Raw genomic sequence first — 12,295 nt, forward strand, 5'->3', positions numbered from 1 at the left:
CCCATCGTGAAAGGTCTTCCCAGTCCATGATTCAGAAAAGGCTTCTCCTTCCCGTGAACCACAGAGGTTTCACGGGGACAGGGCGTCCAAAGTTCATAGAAATTTGTTCCCAGGTAGTTGAGCTTCTTAAGACACCTAGGCTTTTTGGCTTGACTGACCCAAGGCTCAGCCAAGCCTGAGTTTCAGTTGCCTCCTCCCAACATAGGACAATTGGATCAAACAGTGGAGCTTTTAAAAAATAAACCAATTTGGGCCTCACTCCCAATCTGGTAGATCAGACTGACCATAGGGGTGAAGTCCAGGCATGTGTGTCCCTCAGCTCTCTGGGTAGCCACTAAGAACTTCTAGATGGTTCTAAGGCCCCTTCTATCCAGAGTGTGTGCTGATGGCAGGCTCAGCCTCCATTGCTCTGGTCAGTCGACAGGTGTTTATCGGATGCTTGCTAGGGGGTGGGCGGAAGGATAGCCACCGTGCTGGAGGCCAGGGACCCCACAGGAGAGCGTTGGCCAGGCTCGCTGCCTTCAAAGAGTTTGCCGCCTAGTGCAGACAAGCAATCAGGTACCAGAGCGAGAAATTCCCAGGCGGGATAAGCTATGAAGAGAATGGAACAGGGCCACGCAGTGGAGCCACTGAGAGGGTAGCCTGGGAAGGCATCTCGAAGGGAGGCTCTGAGGGGCTGGCATCTGAGAAGTGAGAAGGAGCCGCCAGGCAGAGAGCTGTGCTCAGAACATGGGCCGTGAGGCTGCAACCCACTCAAGGAACAAGTATGAAAAGAAGGCCACAGTGGTTGGAGCATAAAGACGAGGTCAGCCTGTAGAGAAGCAGGAAGGATGTGCAGTGGTCAGATCTCCAGCCTTGACCATGAGCGTGCATGTGGACCTCCAAGTGCCATGGGGAGCCACTGGGGAGCCACTGGGGAGCCATGGGGAGCCGTTGGGGAGTCACTGGGGAGCCATGGGGAGCCGTTGGGGAGTCACTGGGGAGCCATTGGGGAGGCATTGGGGAGCCATTGGTGGGCAGAGCCACTGTTGGTTTTGTTTGATTTCTCAAATGAATTGGTTGTCTCTGATTCACAGTGTCATTCTGGCTGCTCTATGGTACCTGACAGGGAGGACTTATGAAATTATTACTTAGTATTTGGCCAAGTACTAATTATTACTTAGTATTTGGCCTTCGTATAAGGCCAAGTAGGCCTTACTTTTTAAATTGAGAATAACTCACACGCCACCAAATTCACCCTTTCAGAATGTACAACGCAGTGGTTCTCAGTATATTCACGAAGCTGCGACGCGACTCTGTCTCTGTGGCGATAATACATCACCACTATCTGCTTTTAGGACTTAAGAATAATTGGCTTCAAACTGCAAAAATGTGACAGTATAAGAAATCATAGTACCAACAACAGAGTGAGAAGAGAAGCCTTGACTGGAATTACAGAGAAGACATGAAGACTCTTCCCGTTCAGCACATGCAACACAACTTCCTGTGAGGACGGAGACTTTCCACGTCTATGCCGTCCAGAGAGGTAGCCACTGGTCACATGGGGCTGCTGAGCATTTGAAATGTGACTAGTACAGCTAACTGGATTTTTTTTATCTAATTAAATTTAAATTTAAATTTAAAGAGCCACATGTGGCCGCCATATCGGACGGAGCAGCTGTATGGCAACATACAAATTCAGCCTTATCTGAGATCGTTACCCCCCTCCGCCCCGGTCCCCTAGCTCCCTCGTTTCCAAAATGATTGAAATTTTGAAACATATGCTGTACAAATTGTTGTATTTGAACTTAATCCTCACTACAAAGAAAAAGCTGCAGAGTTCCCACAAGGAATCCAGATGACGGGGTGGGGGTAAAGGCATACGGATTAGGGGAGCCTCTTCTGGAAATACATCTGAGTGGGGGTCCGTTTGGTTGGCACCAGGCATGGGTGACATCTGTACACTCACAGGAGGGCCAAAGGAAGTTGTGAGCTTGGCCTCGGCTTCACAGCCCCCAAAGACTAAAAGTAATTCCAAAGCCGGAATATTCCGGAGGGCGTCCAAGTGAGGCTGTGGGTTGTGGGTGACAAGAGCAAAATTGCCCTTTCTGGGATTCTATCCCCAAACTATCCGTTAAGAAGAACCAGAGAGCCCTGAGAGACTATAAACTCTCATGCTTAGACTCAATATGTTTCTTCCCCTCAAAGTTTCAGTTAAGCTGTTTCTTTTACTTAAAAAAAAAGTCTCCAGCAGCTTTGCTTCCCCCTCCCCCATGATGTGCTTTTCCATCTTTCAGAAGAAGAAGGGTAGCTCAGGAGTGCCTGTTTTCATTGCTCTTTATTTCTTGGGGGGTCCCCCCCTTCTGTTTAACCACCATGGTTTGCAAATATGAGACATACATGAAGACAAACCCATTTAAGATGCTTCTTATCGTAAGGCTTCCTGTACTGTTTTGGAGCAAAAATAAATCCTTGGTATTTATTATGTATGAAGTTATGAAAAGATGAGATGGCCTTCAATGAATATTTAATATTTCCCCATAAAACCTGACATGCTGGGGAGACCAGAAACACTCACTGCTTGATAAACTTAGAAGAAAAGAATAATCGACCTCTAAAATTGCAAAATTTTAGGACAAGTGCACAAATGGAGACAGAGATCCCATAGCTCAACATATCCTAAAGTTACGTCTTTAACTAATTTAGACATTGACTATATCATGTCGTGACCTCCTACTCTGACGCGTGTATCTTCCTGTGACCTGGAAAGCCAGGTTCACATCTGGAATCCTCAGGCCAATCCAGAGTTCCACGCTGGAATGTGGCATAATCGGGGAGCCAGCCTGTCACCCCCGTCCAGGGCTGGGTGATGGACCCCGCTCTCCATGTGCCTGGGCTCTGTCTATGTCATCCCTCTGATCCCTCGGGCCTGGGGAGCACACCTGGTGCTCCTGTCCACACTAGGGAGGACGGACCCCCGGGAGAGACCCGTCCCATGTGTAGGCTTGGGCATTTGAACGAAGAATGCTGGGGTTCCACGTGCCCAGAGAACAATCTAGAAGACTGGACATCTTCCTTGCTCTATGGAGAAAGGACATGGCTCAAGGATGGTCGGGTGGTGGGGGTGGGGCGGGCTTCTAAATCACAGAGTCCAGGGCACGGGCCCTGGTGGCCGGTTCTAAGGGCAGCACCGAACCTCCTAAGAGCAAGCTAACCCTTTCAATGCCTCTGTGTCCTCCCTAACAGCCCAGCCAGCCAGCGAGCTGGGGCGGTTCCTACAGCCTCTCTTGGGTCACCCTCCACGACCCGGTTCTCCACGTGGTCTCTGTTCACAGAAATCAGAACTTGTAATTCAGTCTTTCCAACCGCCCCCCCCCCAAGTGCTGTTATTTATATTTCAGAGCTTTATTGAGAGACGGTTCACCTCCCTGCAGTTCCCCGATTTTCATGTTTCTGGACATTCGCAGAGTCAGGCTGCCGTCGCCACAGCCGTCTGCGAGCATCCTCAGCACCCTGAAAAGGAGATCTGTACCCATGAGCAGTCCCTCCCCTCAACGCCAGCCCCGGGCCACCCCCGGGCCACCCTCTGACCCTACGTATTCGTCTGGTCTTCACGGAGCGACTTTGTAGGCCCAGAGAGAACAGTATAGTCTCAATACATTCGACCGTTTTATTCGTTTTCTCAATAGATGAAGATTTGTGCTTCTCCACCATTAATCTTCTCAACTTTAATGCACGTGCGAATCCCCTGGGGAATCCGGTTAGAAGTCCCAGTGATCCCGCAGGTCCGGGGTGGGGCCTGAAATCCTAAATTTCAGACAAGTGATGCCCATGCTGCTGCTGGTGGGCGGGGGGCGGGGGTCACACTTCTGTGAACAAGGACGTGGATGATGCTGAAGCCACGATTTTAACCGGAGCAGCCTCTGTTTCAGACAGTGTGCCAAGGACGGTCGTGGGGGCGCAGGGGCCGGGCGCGGCCTGGAAGTGCGGGTGCATGTGTGTCTGCAGGAAGCAGTGGACAGGGCTTTGCCTACGTGGGCCTCTGTCTACCGTTCTGAATGTGGGGTGGGAGGACCCCCAAGCTTCCTCTTCTTCTCCCTTCTGTCTTCAAGTCCGCCCTCTCCCTGGTTCGTCCTTGTCCCGGTGCCAGCAGCAGAGATGCCACGGGCTGTTTGGCTCCGTCGGGTTCTCGTGCCCATCAAGGCTGCGAACCCACGTGGCCCCGACCATCTCTGATGCCCCGGGGTCATGGCTTCTGGTCACATAGCACTTGCTGGAAATTGTGTTTGGTGAAAAGAAATGAGAACCACGTTTTCCACACTTTGGTGTCTTCGGGGAGTTGGCTGTCCTTAGGTGTAGGGACCGTGGTCCCTGTTGGCAGGGGCAGCGGTATCTGAGGCACGTGGCGCCCGGTGACGGAGCAGAGCTGGAACCCAGAGCCTCTGGGTTTGTTCCGCGTGGGTCACCGTCCGCGAAACAACTCGCTTTCTCTGGGTTTCATCAAATTGTTTTTGTTTCTGTGGTTTCTCGCCAAATAGCTGTAGCATCAGATCCCACATGACTAAGCCGAGGCCCCACAACAGAAACCGAGCTTCCTTCGTCCTCCGTGATGGCCTGGGGGACCCCCAGAGCGTCCAGCTTTCATTTCAGATGTGAAATGGGGGCATTAGCGAGGCTCACGTGGGTTCGTGGGACTGTGGGTGGCAGAGGGGGTGGGTGTAACGCCCCGAGGAGTGCAGCGTGGGAGGAGGCCCGGTGGGCCTGTGGCAGCCTGTTTGCAACCAGCCCTTGGAGGGAAACTCACTGAGAAATGACAGGACCATCTGGAGGCCCGTGGGGGCCAGTTAGAGCGCGTGTGACCAGGTCACTTCCCGGCCCACGGTCCACGGCTCCTGTCACCCAGCCTCCTCGTGAGGGCCTAGGACTCCACTGACCGGCCCTGGCCTTCCCCTGGCCCCGCTTCCGCAGCTCCCCTTGTGGCCCTGTACGCTCTAGCTTCCTGGACACCTGCAGCCCAGGGACACTGTCACTGGCTACCTCCATGGCTCTCCCCATGCCTCTGCTTCAGCTAAAGGCCCCTCTTCCCTTTGTCGTCTGTCCCAGTTCCTTCCAGTCATCCTTCCAGGACGGCTTACTTGCCTCCCCTATGATGTCTTTGTCTTTTATTTCTTTGACTTATTATGTTTTTTAAAGTAGGCTCCATGCCCCCCAGCACAGGGCTCGAACTCATGACCTGGAGACCAAGACCTGGGCTGAGATCAAGAGTCGGATGCCTAACCGACTGAGCCACCCAGGCACCCCAATGCCTTTGTTTTTTTTCAATCATCTTCTTTCCCTCCTCATATTCTACAATTGGGTACTTTGACATTTTCTTATTATTTATACTGTTGATAAAAGCAATGCAAATGCAACTATTTAATGAACACATACTGAGTGTCTGATGTGCTGTAGTGTGGTTTACACGAGGGACTTTTCCAAACATCTCTGCAAGGGAGCTGGTGTTAGGCTCGCTGCACAGATGAGAACATGCACACTGCACAGGTAAGGACATGCCCACTGCAAGGTGAGGACACACCCACTACACAGGTGAGGACACACCCAGTGCACAGGTGAGGACATAGACATGCAGAGGTGAGGATATATACACCGCACAGGTGAGGACACACATCCACTTCACAGATGACACAGTCCAGACCTCCCAGAGCAGCTGCAGCAGATCTGTCAGTGGACCCAAGGCAGCCTAACACCCAGAGCCTCTCAGGTGCCAGCTGGATCCACGAATCCCAACCGGAGCAGCCAGAGCTGGTGCAGGAGGCTCGGGTGGTGAGCAAGCCCCCAGCACCTCCAAAGCCCTTGAGACCTGGTCTCACCTGCTGCAAGATGCATTATGGGACCGTTTGCGTGTGTGCCTCTGGGTCATTGTTCCTTCAGCAGGAGGCTTTGTGGCCCCCGGACAGCCTCAGTGTCCCTGAGGCCTTTGGATAATCTGGCAGAGACTTGGGATCACCGGGGATAAGAACCAAGCAAACAGTAATACCAAGAAGTATAAACAGGTGGTTGTGGGGAACATTGTGGGTGGGCGCTCATTTGGTCGGGGAAAGGGCCGCGTAATGGGGCCTGCAGGTGCCCCAGCAGGGTGGGCAGGGGCCTTGTCGCTCCCGGCTGTGACGCAGGCCATCCCGCAGGCTCGCTCGCTGTCTTGTCTGCCTGCGAATCTGCCGTGAGAACCGGTGGGTCAGGGAGTGGATGTCGGTGAAGGGAGCACTTTTAAGAAGGTGACGGCCAAAATCACCATCTAGAGTAATATTCAAGGACCTAGGAAATAAACCAGTGGAGATATCCAAAGGGGCTGAGTCCTGGGGGTGGGATAATGGGTTGTTTTTACTTTGCTTTTACGTAGTTTTTGGACTCCCACATGTTCTCCAGTAAAATGTGTCGATCAGAAACAAGACCAAAAAAACATGATAATCAGATAATCAGGAAAAAACAAAACAAAAAACCCCCAAGTGATAATAATAATAATAATAATAATAATAATAATAATAAAAGCCCAAACCTTGAACTCAAAAATACTAAAGGTAAAACAAAACGAAACAAAAAATCAGCCTTCCCAAGGTACAAAGAGACCGGAGTGTGCCAGGGACTGGCCGGGTGGGGAGGCCCATTGTTCCGACCCAGCGTGGCTTTCTTCTCAATGTCCTTTCATGTGTGCACACACCATTGCAAAGCTTTTCCTAAGTTTATTTTTGCGACCGGCAGCTTTAAACGGGCTCGGAGAGAACCTTCTAGAGGGAACTGCAGTTTGAAAACATGGTGAAGGCTGATGGGATCTCTTGCCCAGCTCAAGGGCAGGGTGGAGGGAGCCAGGCTCTGGGCAACGTGCTCCTCCTCCCGTCTTGCCATCCCCCCCTCTGATGCCCTCTGCCCCTGACGGACTGTGCCCCAGGGACCCGGGGAGGGGGGGTCAAGACAGAAAAGTAGCCCCAAAGTCCTGTCTTTACCGTCTCTTTCCTGGAGAGCTGGATTCAAGGAATGAGGACAAGGTAGCAGGGAGAAGGCTTTTCCTTCCTCCTCCTCCGTGTCCACACCCGCCCCCCACTAACACGAGAGACTCGGACAAGCATACCTCGGAGTCAAAAATGCTGTGCCCAGGGCGCCGGGGGCTCAGTGGGCGAGCGGCTGCCCTCGGCTCAGGTCATGACCCCGGGATCCCGAGATCGAGTCCCCCGTCGGGCTCCCTGCGCCTCGGGGAGCCTGCTTCTCCCCCTGCTTGTGCTTGCTCTCTCTCTCTAAAATAATTTTTTTTTCCTTTTTAATGCTGTGGCCATTTTGCCCAGAGAAACAAGAAAGCAGGAAAACCTCAGGATTTTAAAAAAATGCCCTTGACTTTGGTTGCAAAGCTGTTGGACTTGGTTTTCCTTTTTGTCTGCCTTCCATGTGTTTTTAAAATCTGTAGATGTCAAAAATCACCACGGAGAAAACCTTCCGTGTGCCCGAATAAGTCTCTTACATTTCGATGGCGCCTTTTAATGCCGCAGAAAATGTGTTGTTTTTTTTAAGGGAAAGAGGAACGGGTGGGGTGAGTTGGTGGCGCCCGTTGGGGCAGCCCGGGCGTGGGGCCTTCCAGGTGCCGGATTCTGACCGGATTCTGACCGCGCCGGCAGGAGGGGGCGAGGCCCTGGATTAGAGCTAATGAACTCCCAGTTTGTAGGACGCCTTCTGGAACGCACAGCTCTTCCAAATGTCATTTTGATAAGTTCATATAAAGGAATCAGAAACAGCTGCACCAGAAATCCCCCCAGTACGCGAGGGCTTACCGATCACCGGGAAGAGAGCTGGGGACAATGTGTTTCAGGTTTTAGCAGATCCAAAATGTTTTGAAAAACAGTTAAGTTCTTAACACATTCTGAGAATTTAAAGGGCAGCTGGTTCTCCCTCCCCCCCCCCACCTTCCCCCCTTCAAAAATGGGAAAGGCTGTTTCTGTTGTGTGTGGATTCCTGCTGTTCCTGCCGGCCCCAGGAGGGAATCCTCCCCGCAGAGGCCACCTCCCGTCCCTCCCTCGTGTCTGCAAAGCGCTGCTCCCTCCCTCCGTGTCTCCGATTCCTTGATTTGCTTCCTAAGCACAGACTCGTGAGTGTCCGGCGCAGGGCTCTGAAGGTGATCAGATGAGACCCGGTTCTCTCAAGTCATGGGATCTGTTTCCAACTTCGTGTGGGGCACTGCTGCCACCGCGGGTCACTTGTCACAATTCTGAGAATTTCACAATCTGTGATACCTACCCGTCCGCTCTTTCTGCTGGTGCCCGAGAGCCAAGTCCTGAGGGAAAGAAAAAGAAGAGATCAGGGGCCCCTGGGGGGGGGGGGGGTTCAGGGCATGACCCTAGGTCCCAGGATCGAGTCCTGCATCGGGCTCCCCGCAGGGAGCCTGCTCCTCCCTCTCTGCCTGTCTCTGCCTCTCTCTGTGTCTCATGAATAAATAAAATCTTTCTAAAAAAAGAAAAAGATATCTGATGTTCAGAGGATGAGCTGGAAGGTGACGGATTGGGCAGGAGGGGAGAAAAAACAAAGTTCAAACCCCATGAGAACCCCCCCCTCAAAAAAAAAAAAGCCCTTCCACCCCTCCTCGCTTATTCTCAGACATGGGGGGGGGACGGTGGGGGGCAGGGGTCCCGACAAATGCCGGGGAAGCAGATGGAGGTGGATCGTGGGCAGTTCCCTCTCAAGCTCTTTTACCCAAAGAAGCTGCCCTTTTACTTTATTGACTCTCGGCGTCACCATCCTGAAACTTTAACCACCGAGTGCCGGGCAGTGTCGGTGAGATCACCCGGCTTGTAATTCTATCTGGACGTGGGGGTGAAAGGAGAAACCGGTGCTCATTCTTGTTGCTTCTGTGTCCCCTTCGAGGACACTGCCGCCGTTTCCCAGGCTTGCTAAGCCATCATCGCTTCTTGTCTTTGTAGGTTGGACGGTCTTGATGCCTTGAACCTAAAAAAATAATAATAGAGGCACCCGGGGGGTTCAGCGATGGAGCTTCTGCCTTCGGCTCAGGCCGTGATCCTGGGGTCCCTGGATCGAGTCCCACGTTGGGCTCCTGCATGGAGCCTGCTTCTCCCTCTGCCTGTGTCTCTGCCTGTGTGTGTCTTATGAATAAATTAATTCAAAAAAATTTTTTAAATCTTAAAAAAATAGTTCAGGGATCCCTGGGTGGCGCAGCAGTTTAGCGCCTGCCTTTGGCCCAGGGCGCGATCCTGGAGACCCGGGATCGAATCCCACGTCGGGCTCCCTGCATGGAGCCTGCTCCTCCCTCTGCCTGTGTCTCTGCCTCTCTCTCTCTCTCTGTGTGTGTGACTATCATAAATAAATGAAAAAAAAATTTTTTTAAATAGTTAATTAGAAGTGATGGAAGCATATTAGTAAATAGGTGTGAATTCCGGGAAAACCGCGTGTCTCCCTGGCTGTGGAAGCAGCGGGCCGCCCCCTCCCAATTTAAGTGCAGCGCGGCTTATTAATGGTATTTTGCCTTGAGGTCTAAGAAATTTTAGAAACCCCAAACCCAAAGAATTAAAGCAGGGCTTCTTCTCACTCTTTCTGAGCCAAAATGTGTTTGTCGTCTTGTCAGGTGGGTCAGACCCTGCTGTCCCCCCGCCACTGTGTCGGTGCCTCCCCGCGGCCACCCTCCCCGCCACGTGCCTGGTCCCCACTTCGGGCGTTTCACTAAGTGCTTTCTGCCCCCTCAGACCCCAAGGAACCACGCACCTCGCCCCCGGGCTCCACTCACCCCCTCGGAGGGCAGCCCCAGCACGCACCTGTCACCTGCTTCGAGGTCCCCGTGTTGCTCGCTCGCCCACTGCCAACCTTGCATCACGGTCGGTCCACATAGACGCGGCCTCTGTGTAGGAAAGATCTGCAGGTTTCAGGTCGCCTTTGGGCGGGGGGGGGGGGGGGGGGGGGGGGGGGGGAGGGGGGAGCCTTCGCCCAGCCAGCGTCTCACAGGCCTCGAGAGACCGAGTGTTGCATGAAGCTTCCCGCGGTGGTCGTGGCAGGTCCCCCAAACCCGGCCTTGGAGGTGGCGGGACCGAACCTCTGCGAGTCGTAGATTCCGGTGAAAGCGGCGCCGCGCTCCCTGGGCCCCTCCGCCCGGGGCTCTGGGCCCGAGCTTCCCCGACACCCCAGGCCGGACACCCCAGGCCCGGCCGCAGGGCCAGTGGACGCTTAGCCCCGAATCTTGCCTTTCGGGACGTTGCCCCAGGCACGGAAGGCGTTGTCGGGGAGGCTCCGGGATCCGTAGGTGGCGAATACCCTGGCCGCCCCGGCCGCCCCCCGCACCCCACAGCCCCAAGCCGGTCGTGGGCAACAGTCCCGGGGCCTTGTCACGAGGCTTCCCCGCAAACGGATGAACGAGCGGGCGGGGGCAGCTGTGGGAGCGCAGATCGGACTAGGAACGACAAGGAAGTTCCCAAATTGGGTTAAAAAAAATCAACTTCCAAAAACCATTGATCTTAATAGGATATATGGGATATTTCCTTCTTGGTTTTTATCTTTCCTTTCAAAAAATAATAATAAAGCAAATCGCTTTTTCCTCTTTAACAGAGAATGAGGCGAGGACAGATGCTCCCGCTGCAGACCTTAGAGAACCTTGTTTTCAACCCAGGATCCTGCAGGATTCTGAGAGCGGTGCAAAGGCTCTTTGTAGGGAAATAGGGCTTGCTGGTCTTCACTGTGATGGTCTGAGAGGTGAGGAGTGTTCTCCAGACTTCAGGACTCCTTAACTAATATTGGGTTCCTCATTCAGGAGTTTATGCAAACGCTTCTCGAAGGAAGGCAAGGAGCACGAGATGGCTTCCTTCTTTCCTCCTAATCAGTTGGTTTCACAATCCCGCTGCGATCTCCGTGGGGCCTCTCTTCCAGTGCCTTCCCCTTGGTACCTCCTGCCACCGAGCTGCTCGTCTGGGCTCAGTTCCTACGTTCAGTGTTGTAGGATCATCCCTGGGCCCCGCCGTCACATTCTGGTTTGTCACCAGCATTTTTACCTGTTGCGTTGCTCACGCTACCTTCTGCTCCTAAACACCCACTGAGAGGATTAAATCTGAGAGCTTGGCTTTGACTTTAACATTCTTCGGGGGGGGGCTGGCCTTCCTACACGAAGCACGGCCCGTGGCTGGGCAACGGGGTGGCCTACGCCCCACCTGGGAGCTCCGGAGAAAGCTCGGCCCTGCCCCACGGGAGCTACATCACGAGCTGCGTTTTTAATAAGATGCAGGTGATGCACCTGCACATACTTAGACCTGAGAGGCATTTCCTGAGGCATCTTTACTGCTTGCATCAGCACCTGCGGCCCGCAGTGCGGTTTTTTGTCTGTCGGGCTCCGCGTGCATCATCAGCAATACTGAGTGGATCCTGCCGGCGTCCCTAGGTGATAAATGTGTTATTGTTCCCACTTACAGGAGGACCAACTGAGGCCCAGGGGGTCAGGTCGTTGGTGTGACCCGAGTCAGGTAGCGTGTGGTGGCCCTTAGCTCTGGAGCCCGTGCTCCTGACCTCGGGGCCTCGTCTCTCCAGGCCATCCGCTCTGTGTTCGGTGGCTTCTTTCCCATCAGCCTGTAAAAATCCTCTGAGGAAAAGCCGTGGTTGGGGCGCCTGGGGGGCTCCGTCGGTGAGGTGCGTGCCTTGGGCTCAGGTCACGATCCCAGGGTCCTGGGGTCGAGCCCTGCATCCTGCTCCCTGCTCAGCCGGGCATCTGCTTCTCCCTCTCCTCCCTGCTCATGCTTTCTCTCACTATCCTTTCTCTCCCTCTCTCTCAAATAAATAAATAAATAAAATCTTTTTTTAAAAAGCCATGCTGAAGGGAATGCTGCTGTCTGGTGTGTTTTATAAAAGAGCTTTGGGCCTTAAAGTTATTTTTTAAGGAAGACCACGCCCTACCCCATATAGATTTGACCTCCCTCAGCCCTCGAAGATGGGCTTCCTCCCACTGGCATGTAACGTGCCCTTCCTGGAGCCTTCATGGCCCGACGCGGAGCCCTTCGGGCTTTGTCGAGGTAGAGGACTGCCTCACCCCTGACCTTTGGAAAACAGTCGCGTGTACAGCTCTGATATGAATAAAAATTTGATGACATTGGTCCGAGTTTATCAAATCCTTTAAAGGCCTCAAGGTCGGCATACCCGTAGCCAGTGTCCTCAGGGCCCAAGGTTGATTACAGAAAGGTGTGTGCGATCCGACACCGAGGAAGGCCAGCCGTTTTCAAACAGATTTCTGGCCTGTTTCCAGGAGACCTTCCAGAGAAAGACTTGGGGTGCAGCATGGCCTGGCCTGACA

General features: G+C 53.4%; 1 protein-coding gene across 3 annotated transcripts in view; it reads left to right on the top strand.

Annotated features, from left to right (window-relative positions):
• The window catches only part of SGPP2 (sphingosine-1-phosphate phosphatase 2), a 101,571-nt gene that overhangs the window by 23,690 nt on the left and 65,586 nt on the right, over positions 1-12,295 (top strand). The window lies entirely within an intron of this gene.

This window comes from Canis lupus, chromosome 37, assembly GCF_003254725.2.
Source record: "Canis lupus dingo isolate Sandy chromosome 37, ASM325472v2, whole genome shotgun sequence".
Taxonomy (NCBI): Eukaryota; Metazoa; Chordata; class Mammalia; order Carnivora; family Canidae; genus Canis; species Canis lupus.